This window comes from Otolemur garnettii, unplaced genomic scaffold, assembly GCF_000181295.1.
Source record: "Otolemur garnettii isolate 467f Iridium unplaced genomic scaffold, OtoGar3 scaffold00038, whole genome shotgun sequence".
Classification (NCBI taxonomy): domain Eukaryota; kingdom Metazoa; phylum Chordata; class Mammalia; order Primates; family Galagidae; genus Otolemur; species Otolemur garnettii.
In genome coordinates this window covers 4,689,609-4,699,304 of record NW_003852433.1, presented here as the reverse complement: position 1 = coordinate 4,699,304, position 9,696 = coordinate 4,689,609, and positions in this window count along the sequence as shown.

The window sequence follows — 9,696 nt, the reverse complement described above, 5'->3', positions numbered from 1 at the left end:
CCCCCTCCGCGCTGCCCCCGCCCGCCCCTTCGCGCCGCCGGCCCCAGAGCGGCCGCCCCAAATCCGCCAGGGGCTCCTTCTTCCCTTCGGCCCAGTTCCTCTTTCCCCTTACATCTCCTCAGATCACTGTCTCCCCCTACTCCAAGTCCGCAGCCACCAGGTCCAGGGAGGGGGTGGGTTGGAGGTGGGGCCCTTCCTTCCTGCCCTTTGGCTCACCTCCCCCATCTTCTCCCACGGTGAGTGGAGAGCAGGGAACTGAGGACTCGAGACACAGACAGGTGAGATCCCGCCCAGGTGCCTGCGTCCTCGAGAAGAATCACCGTTTTGGTGCCAGGAACTGCTCCAAGGTGGGGAAACTGAGGCTGAAAGAGAAGGACGTTTACCAAGGTCATGGGCAGGGGCAGAGGGCAGGAGCTCGGTACAGGTCTGGAGTAGGCTTTCCTGCCCTGTGGCTGACACTCAGCAACCGACCTTGCCCCCTACACCAGGGCCCAGTTCTGGATCCTTCCCCAGCTGGTAACACTGAGGCTGCTGAGGAGGAGCCAGGGCCTGTCTCACGCCCCCTTCCTAGGCAGTGAGGGGCAAACACAAGAGCAGGTGCCTGAATGGGGGGATCCAGTGTGAGGGTTTGTTGGTGGCATGGCTGCAGGTCAGACCTAGTGAGCCTTCAGGGCTTCCCCAGAGCATGTGTGGTCGGGGTTGGGGGCATGGGCAGGTGGTGGAAGGAGCAGCATGTCCATGGGGTGTCTGTTATCAGTGAAGGTGTGTATGTGCCACCAGGTGTGCGCACACGTTTGTGAGTCTACAAGTAGATGAATGCGTGTCCAGAGTGTGCATGGCCACCTGTGTGTGCCAGGGCTGAAAGCCGGCAAAGGAGAAGAGGGCAAGACCCCATAGATTTGAGCCTCTGGGCAGGTGTTCAGGCCCTTGGGCTGGGAGTGGCATGGATATGTGTGACCAGATATGCTTGGATATTTATGGCAGAGGGTGACCTGGCCTGGACATGGCCCCAGCTTGGGTACCACCTCTGAAGTCCCCATTGGAACCACCTCCCTGCCCTCTTTGGTCCAATCAGCCAAAGACCCCAGCAGGAAAGCTGATTGCCACAGCCCCTTCCAAGCTGATTACTTTTTCTGTTTATCTCTGCTTTTGTTGCTGATTAATCACAGCCCTATCTTGGGGTCTGGAGAGATGGGGCTCAGTGAGAAATGCCTGGGCGCCAGCACTTTCTGGGCACTGCTCTCTGGAGGAAGCTCCCAGCAGCAGCCACAACCTGCAGAGCAGCCAGGAATGACCCCAGCTGTCTGTCTGTCTATCTCCCCAGGCTTCTTTGGCTGCCTGTTAAGACCTGGGGCTGGGGTGTAAGAGACTCCAGAAAAGCGCCCACCCCAAAGCTCTCCTCCACCCCTGTCCCATTGTCTGAAATTCCACCAGTAGGTCTGAATGCTTTGAGTTCCCTTAGGGTTTTTGATGGGGCAGAGGTGTAGGGGAGAGAAAGCTCAGAACTCCGTGTCAGGCATACCGGAACATCTGCCACCTCCTCACTGTGGAACTGTAGTCATGTCCCTTAACCTTCCAAGGCCTCAATTTCCCCACCTGGGAAGTGAGGGTAGCAGTGCCTGTCCCAGGCGGCAGTAAGGTTGTAGTGAATGAGAGGTGCATAGCAGTGTGTTGCCACATCTCTTGGGAGTTTCCTATTAGCATCAAGATCCCTCCCCCCCACCCCCACCGAGAAATAGGAACTAATAATAATTAATTGAGAGGGTGAGCTGCAGTGGCAGTTCTCTCCTTCAGTGTTTACTGAGGATGCAGGCTGTGTAAGCCCGGGCCAGCCAGTTCTCAGTCAGGACCACTGGGCTGAGGAAGGGGGAAACCCAGTTCCCAGTGACTCCCTGGGAGGCTGCTGCCATAGAGAGTGTTGGCACTCATCCCATGGAGTGGCAGAAACAGTCCCTGAGTAAATCAAGTGAAAATCAAGTGGGCCAGCACGGCTGGGCCCTGTTAGTCTGCTGAGGGAGTTTGTGGGTGTCCACAGAGACACAGGCTGGGCCTCCTCCCAGAACTTGGGCCTTGGTCTGAGGCCAGGAGTCAGGCTGTTCACCTTGTGACGAGGGTGCTCCCTGAGGTAGGCTCCCTTCAGGCCAAAGGGACAGGGCCTGCTGGGGAGTATAACTCCATGTTTGTGTTGTACCCCACTGCTTCGCCCATTGCTGTCACCTCAGTCCCTTGGTGACTCAGACTGATCCTTGTCCTCCCCCCTGGTGTAAAGCCATGCATGGCCCAAGGCACAGGCTGTTGACCCAGGGGGCTGCAGTCAGCACTTTGCTTCCATATGCCACAAGCTGCACCTGCTTTCCCTTCTTTGTCTGCTGGGTAGGTACATGGGCCACACCTGGGCTATGCATGTGACTTGCTGAGTCCCCCCCTTGCCTCAGAGCACAGTGCAGCCTAGTTCCCATTTATAGACGAGGACACCCCCGCTCAGAGAGCTGAAGGGACCAGGTTGGGCCATGTAGCCATCTGAGGCAGAGCTGGGGTTGGAGCCCAAGGCGGGGGCAGGGGCTCCAGCGGCTGGGCTCTGGGCCATGCCAACTTCTTCTTTCCCTTCCTGGCTTAGCAGGAACCCTGCTGCCTCTGGGAGCTGCTGTCCACCTCCTTGCTACTTCTTCACTGTGTGTCAGGGTTCTCTGGGCAACTCCTGGGTGCCAGGCCCTGAACCCCAGGCCAGGAGTCAGAGGACAAGGAGGAGCTAGTTGTGCTAGGGGCTTGCAGACAGGGCCAAGGCTGTGGCTCATGCTGTCTGCTGAAAGACTAGGGTTTGGGGGGATGGCACGTTTTTTATAGAGGGACATGGAGGCAGGACTTGGAAAATCTCTGGACATCAAGTGGGGCAGGCAGCACCATGAGCAGTAGGAGCTCTATGTGGAGGAGCCAGAACTGGCTTTGTGGCCTCTCTGAGCCTCACCTTACCCAGCTGTTAAACATGAGTACATCTAGCCCTTGGGATGAATGATTAGATTCTGATTGTGAAATACCTAGGACAAGGGATATGGTGGCTCTAATTATAAGTTGGGAAGTTCGGGGGGGAAGAGCCAGAGTGGGCAAAGCTCAGAAGTGTGAAAGGACCATGTTTAGCTCTGGAGGGCAGGGTCTGGGTCTGTGTCCCCCAGATCTCCTGTGCCCAAAACCAGGCTTGGCTGGGCTTGGGAAGGTGGAAGAACCTGGATGAACATCTGTCAAATAATGAATGAGAAATGAATGAATGAACTATCACCACTCACCCACCTACCCTTCAGCACTGCAGCCCCGTCCTCTCCTCTGCACGTCACGAGAGCAGATGGCATGATCACAGGGTGTGAATTATGTCTGTCACTCCCCCATCTGGGGAAGGTGCTGCTGCCATCACACTGCACTCTCTGGGGTGCCCACCAGGACATGCATATTCCTTGGGGCCTCCCAGTAGGGATCTCTGCAGACCTCCCCAACTAATCCTTGGCTCAAGGGGCTGGAAATACCGGGATAAGCGATTACTAAAACCTATAACTCTGGGAAGTTCCCCAGTGGCTGGGAGGCAAGAAGAAAGAAGCAGAACCACTATGTCAAGAGGTCGGACCCCTGATACTGGAGACAAGAGCCCTCTCCTCTCAAGACTAGCCTGATCCCCAGCTCCCGGGCTGGACACCTCTTCTCTGAGGCCAGCATCCTATCACCACCCATGTTCAGCACCAGGGAGAGCTCCTGGCAGAGCCCAGGGCCCAGCTGTGGAGGGTGATGCTGTGGAGAGACCCAGGAGAGGCAGCCCAGGCAATCAACAAACCTGTTGTCCAGGGAGACACCAAAAGGAAGAGGGGGTAAGCACCAAGTTCAAGGTCATGATGGGACCACTGACCACAGCCCTGTTAGAGCCAGGGGTCCTTCTGGAAAAGAAGATGAGGGGAGGCAGGAGGCAATATTGAGGGAAGACAGAGGGTATGGCCTTTGCTCCTTGGCTGAGGAACAAGATTGTTCCAAGGACCCACTGGGGACAATGTCTGGAGGTGAATAAAATATTCATCGTCCAGGCAAACTCAGGAAGTCACTTGATGAATAATGGAATTTATAGACTCTCAGATGCAAACTGGGCTGGGAGGGGGTGCAGGCCAGAACCCAGAGGCATCTTTCTGCTTGGTCTCTTGCCCTGGTCTGGCCACTTACTTCTGAAACCTTAGAAACCCAGCTCCTGAAAGTTATGGAAGTGGACACAATAATAGGGGACAGAGTCCATATGAGGGAAACAGGCAAAAGAGACAGGCTTTTGAATTTGTTGCTCCTTGAGAAGACTGAGAAAGAGAAGCAGGAGTGCCATATGGCTGGGATAAAGCCTGATCACTGTTACCAGCTGTGTGTCCTGGGTGTGGCATCTGTCCTGACCCCAGTTTCCTCTGCGCTAAAATGGGTTTGATGATGCTGCCCCCACAGCCTGCTGCTGAGACCTGCTGAGATGATGGTGAGGATGTCTAGTGCTATTGTCCCTAAGTCCAGACCTTCTAAGCCTTTCTCTCCATCCCCCAGACTCCCCTGACTGCTCCAGGTCCAGCTGAAAGGCAAGGGAGACCTGGCCACTAAGGAAAAAGGCTTCCAACCCTCCGGGCAGGGGTGATGTCAAAACCCACAGATGCGGCTCGGCGCCTATAGCTCAACCGGCTAAGGTGCCAGCCACGTACACCTAAGGTGGCGGGTTCGAATCCCCAGCCCGGACCCGCCAAACAACAATAATAGCTGCAACCAAAGAATAGCCGGGCGTTGTGGCGGGCGCCTGTGGTCCCAGCTACTTGGGAGGCAGAGGCAGGAGACTCGCTTGAGCTCAGGAGTTGGAGGTTGCTATGAGCTGTAATGCCATGGCACTCTACCCAGGGGGACAGCTTGAGGCTCTGTCTCAAAAAAAAAAAAAAAAAAACCCCACAGATGCCTGGACCACATTCACACACATGCCCCTGCTCCTACTGCTCTGGGCTAGGGCAGAGCAAAGATGTTCTTCCAAACTCCCAGAGGCTTCCAGGGTGCAGACAGGGCTAGAACTAATGTTCCAAAGGGAAAGGCCTGGTGGGGGAAACTGAGTCTGGGCAGGGGTGAGAGATGCTTGGGGATGTCCCACCTAGGAAATCACAGACATCCCTGTACCTAGTGTCCTCTGTGTCTCCCCCTAGGAAGGGGGAGCCTATGCCTGAGGCCTGGCCAGGGCTGCTGGTTGAGTGGCTACTCAGGGATCAAGACCCTACAACAAACAGGAGGAGTTCATGGCTTTACTCCAGACTCACTTCCTGAGTGACAACTGTGGCAGCTGGCAGGAGACAAGGCACAAGGCAGCTCCTAATTGCTCTGGGTTTCCAGATCCTTGCCTCAGTCTGTTGCCTCAGATGAGATGCTTGATCGACCTGCCTGGGGTGGCTGCTGCCCCACAATAGGCACCATCTCTGGTTGGCCTGAGCATCAGCCTAGGATGATGGGCAGGGCTTGAAAGTTACCTCTTCTTGCCAGGGTCTCCCAACCCTTGCAGCAGGCGAATCTGGGACTCTGCAGTCCCCCAGAGCCCTGTCCCTCTCCTCTTAGCATCTCTGTGCATGACATAAAGGGCTTGTGTGTACACTTCCACTTCAACCAGGATTTACTGCGGTGCTAAGATGTGCAGACCTGGCAAGGTACCCTCTGCAGCCTCACCTGACACTCCCTGCCCTGCCTGTGGGCATGAGTATGGCCTCTGGGACAAACTGGCAAGCCACCGTTGGACCTCTGATTTTGTTTTTTTAGACAGGGTCTCACTGTATCACCCTGGCAAGAGTGCAGTGGCATCATCATAGTTCACTGCAACTTCAAATTCCTGGGCCAAGCGGTCCTCCTGCCTCAGCCTCCCAAATAGCTAGGACTACAGGCGTGTGCACCCTCACCTGGCTAATTTTTTCTATTTTTGGTAGAGACAAGGTCTTGCTCTTGTTCAGGCTGGTCTCAAACTTCTGACTTCAAGCAATCCTCCTGCCTCAGCCTCCCAGAGTGCTAGGGTTACAGTGTGAGCTACCATGTCTGGCCAAGACCTCCAATTCTTTTTTTTTTTTTTTTTTTTGAGACAGAGCCTCAAGCTATCCCCCTGGGTGGAGTGCCATGGCTTCACTGCTCACAGCAACCTCCAACTCCTGGGCTTAAGCGAGTCTCCTGCCTCAGCCTCCCAAGTAGCTGGGACCACAGGCGCCCGCCACAACGCCCGGCTATTTTTTTTTGGTTGCAGCCATTATTGTTGTTTGGCGGGCCCAGGCTGGATTCGAACCCACCACCTTAGATGTATGTGGCTGGCGCCTTAGTCGCTTGAGCCACAGGCGCCGAGCCAAGACCTCCAATTCTTTATGACTCACCTGGGAATAAGAGCATCTGTTTCTCAGGGTGGAGAAAGAAAGAATTAATCATGGGAGGTGCTAAGCCCAGAGTCCAGGACAACACAGATGACTGCCTCTAGCATGTTACCTTGGGCTGGGTTCTCAGGTCGTGGCTGCCTCCTCATCTCCAGCAGACTAGACTGCTCAGGAGGACTATATTATTTTTCTGGATTTAGCCTTCCAGTCTTATACTGCCCCTTCCCGATGTGTGAACTGTTGCCTCTGCCTGCCACCATGTGGCCTGGGTGCATCCTGTGCTTACATGCCTTCAGGGCCAGGGAACACAGCCTCCAGAGGCAGAGGCCACACTCACCTAGATCTTGGGCTCTGCCTTTATGCTCAAAGATCTCCCCTGTTTAGAGACAAAGCACTGAGGGCCCCTAAAAGAGCCCCCACACATCACCTGGGAGAGGGACAAAGCTGACCTGTGATTCTTCATCAGAGTGGCACCTCCCTGCACAATGGCAGAAATCCTGTGAGGTTGGCACCCTGAGCCTATGGGCAGAGTATAGCAGAGAGAAAGCCTGGGAATTGGGGGCAAGGCTTTCAGGTGAGCACCCCATCCTGTATCCCAGGGCTTAGCAGTGGAGATTAACCTGTCACTGAGAGACTTGGACATGGGATGGGTCGATTTTGTCCCCAGCGAACATGTGAGAGGCCCAGACTGGAGGCGCTGTCCAGGGAGGGGCTGGGCTTGGAGGTCCCCTCCACTCCCACAAGTTCTATAGGGAACTAGGCTATAATCCTTTTCAGTACCTGATGTTGGGGGTCCAGGGTGGGGCAGGGCATGAGGACCCTAGTGGTGATTGGTGGAAGGATTTCCACCAGACTGAGCCAGGCCTATATTCTGGGTAGCCCCCCTACCAAGGGTCTGCAGATGGGTCTTGAGGCCCACAATGCCCGGATCGTGTCAAGCTTAAGTGATGATAAAACCGACAGCAGTTTAATTGGTAATTTTAATCCTGGACAGAACAGTAATGGCGTCACTAATTGGATCGTTAGAGATCTGTGCTTTATGGCTGTGTAATTAGAGGAGCTGCAGGGGTCTGAAGTGAGATAGGGAGCCATGTAGGGCCAGGGGCAGAGAGCAGGTGCAGGTCCCTTTCTGGGCCAAGGCAGGGTCACTGAGATGACCTCCTGCTCTCTGGCTGTTCCTAAGGAGGCTTAGTGAAGGGGCCCCAGTCAGGCATCTACACATGACCCCTCCTACACTGGGGGTCCCATCAGGGTGGGAGGAGGAGAGCACTTCACAAAGGGACCCCAAAGCTCATTGCCCAGCTCCCTGGAGACCCAGGTGGAGGGATATCCCTCAAGCCTAGCCACTCCCTGTGTCCTCATACATGTGTCCCCTGGGCTTATACTTGGGCTTAAGAGATGAAGAGGTGACTTTCAAGCCCTGCCCATCACCCTAGGTTGATGCCCAGGCCAACTAGTGATGGATCCTCAGGCAGGTCAATCAAGCATTTCATCAGAAGCAACAGACTGAGGCAAGGATCTGGGAGTGAAGAGCATTTAGGAGCTGCCTTGTGCCTTGTGTGTGGGACTCAAGGTATGCAACAGCACCCCTGCGTGCAGCCCCGTGCCCTAGTGCCGGTGGCCCTCAGGACTCTGGGTAACCACAAAGTGTCTTCATTTTATTTATTTATTTATTGCAGTTTTTGGCTGGGGCTGGGTTTGAACCCGCCACCTCTGGCATATGGGGCCGGTGCCCTACTCCTTTGAGCCACAGGTGCTGCCCAAGTGTCTTCACTTTAGAATAGGAAGTGCTTGTAGGTCCTGTCTACTGGCCTAGATGGGGAGGGGACATCTGTATGTGCTCCATAGCTGCTCTCAGATATGTGTGACACAGACACATGCCCTAAACACCAGCATGTATGTGGGTTCCCAAGCACACACACTTCCTTCCACATCAGGTGAGGGCGCATGGGCTGAAGAGCCCAGCACCCACCCTAGGCACATGGGGCAGATGTTGGGAGGTGCCTTGCGCTGGGATCAGCTGGGTGGAGCATTGTTGGGATTGCATTCAGAAACCTTAGAACTAAGGCCAGGTGTGACAGCTCACACCTGTAATCCCAGCACTATGGGAGGCTGAGCCAGGGAGATTGCTTGAGGCCAGGATTTCAAGACCAGTCTAGGCAACACAGTGAAACCTCGTCTCTACAAAAAAATTAAAAATTAGTAAGGCCTGGTGATGCACACCTGTTTTCCTGGCTACTGGGAGGCAGAATGATCGAGTAAGCCCAAGAGTTCAAGGCTGCAGTGAGCTTGATAATACCATTGAATCCCAGCCTGGGTGATAGAGTGAGACTCTTTCTCTTTAAAAAAAAAAAATCTAGGTGGCTCACACCTGTAATCCTAACACTCTGGGAGGCCGAGGCAGGTGGATTGCCCGAGCTCACAGTTTCAAAATCAGCCTGAGCCAGAGCGAGACCTCATCTCTAAAAATAGCCGGGCATTGTGGTGGGCCCCTGTAGTCCCATTTACTTGGAAGGCTGAGGCAGGAGAATCACTCGAGCCCAAGAGTTTGAGGATGCTATGAGCTATGATGCCACAGCACTCTACCAAGGGCAACAAAGTGAGACTCTGTCTCGAAAATAAATAAATAAATAAAAATAGCTAGGTGTTGTGGCAGGCACCTGTAGTCTCAGCTCCTCAGGAGGTTGAGGCAAGAGAAGTGCTTGAGCCCAGGAGTTGGAGTTTGCTGAGGGCTACGACTCCCTGGCACTCTACCAAGGGTGACACAGTGAGACTCTGTCTCAAAAAAAGAAAAAAAAATCTAGAACTGTGACTGTCACACAGCAAACATTTGCTAGATTAATGAATGAAAGAAAGAAGGAAGAAGGGAAGGAGGGAGGACAGACCCAGACAGATGGCCTCACATACCCTGCCTGATGGTCCTTCAGAGCCCACCTATTGATCCTCTAGCATCTCACATTGACCCACTGAGACACCACTGGTCAGTCTCTCAAACTCTGCATGGTCCCCTCCCAGCCCACCAATGGCTCCCACTTTAGTCCAAGAAAGGGCCAAAGTCACCACAGAGTTCTGCAACACCTATCTCCTCTCTGCTCTCATCTTCTCCCCTCAGTCTCCTGCTCTGGCTGTTCAAGGCCAAGTACCAGGCACACTCTTGCCTCAGGGCCTTTGCAGTTGCTGCGTCCCTGCCAGGGTGCTTCCCCTACTCAGCTACTTTCTTCACAACCCATTCTTTTAGGTCTTTATTCAAAAGTCACCTTTCTAGGGGTCTCCTCTGGCCACCCAAGCTTAAAACAGTTTTTTTTTTTTTTTTTTT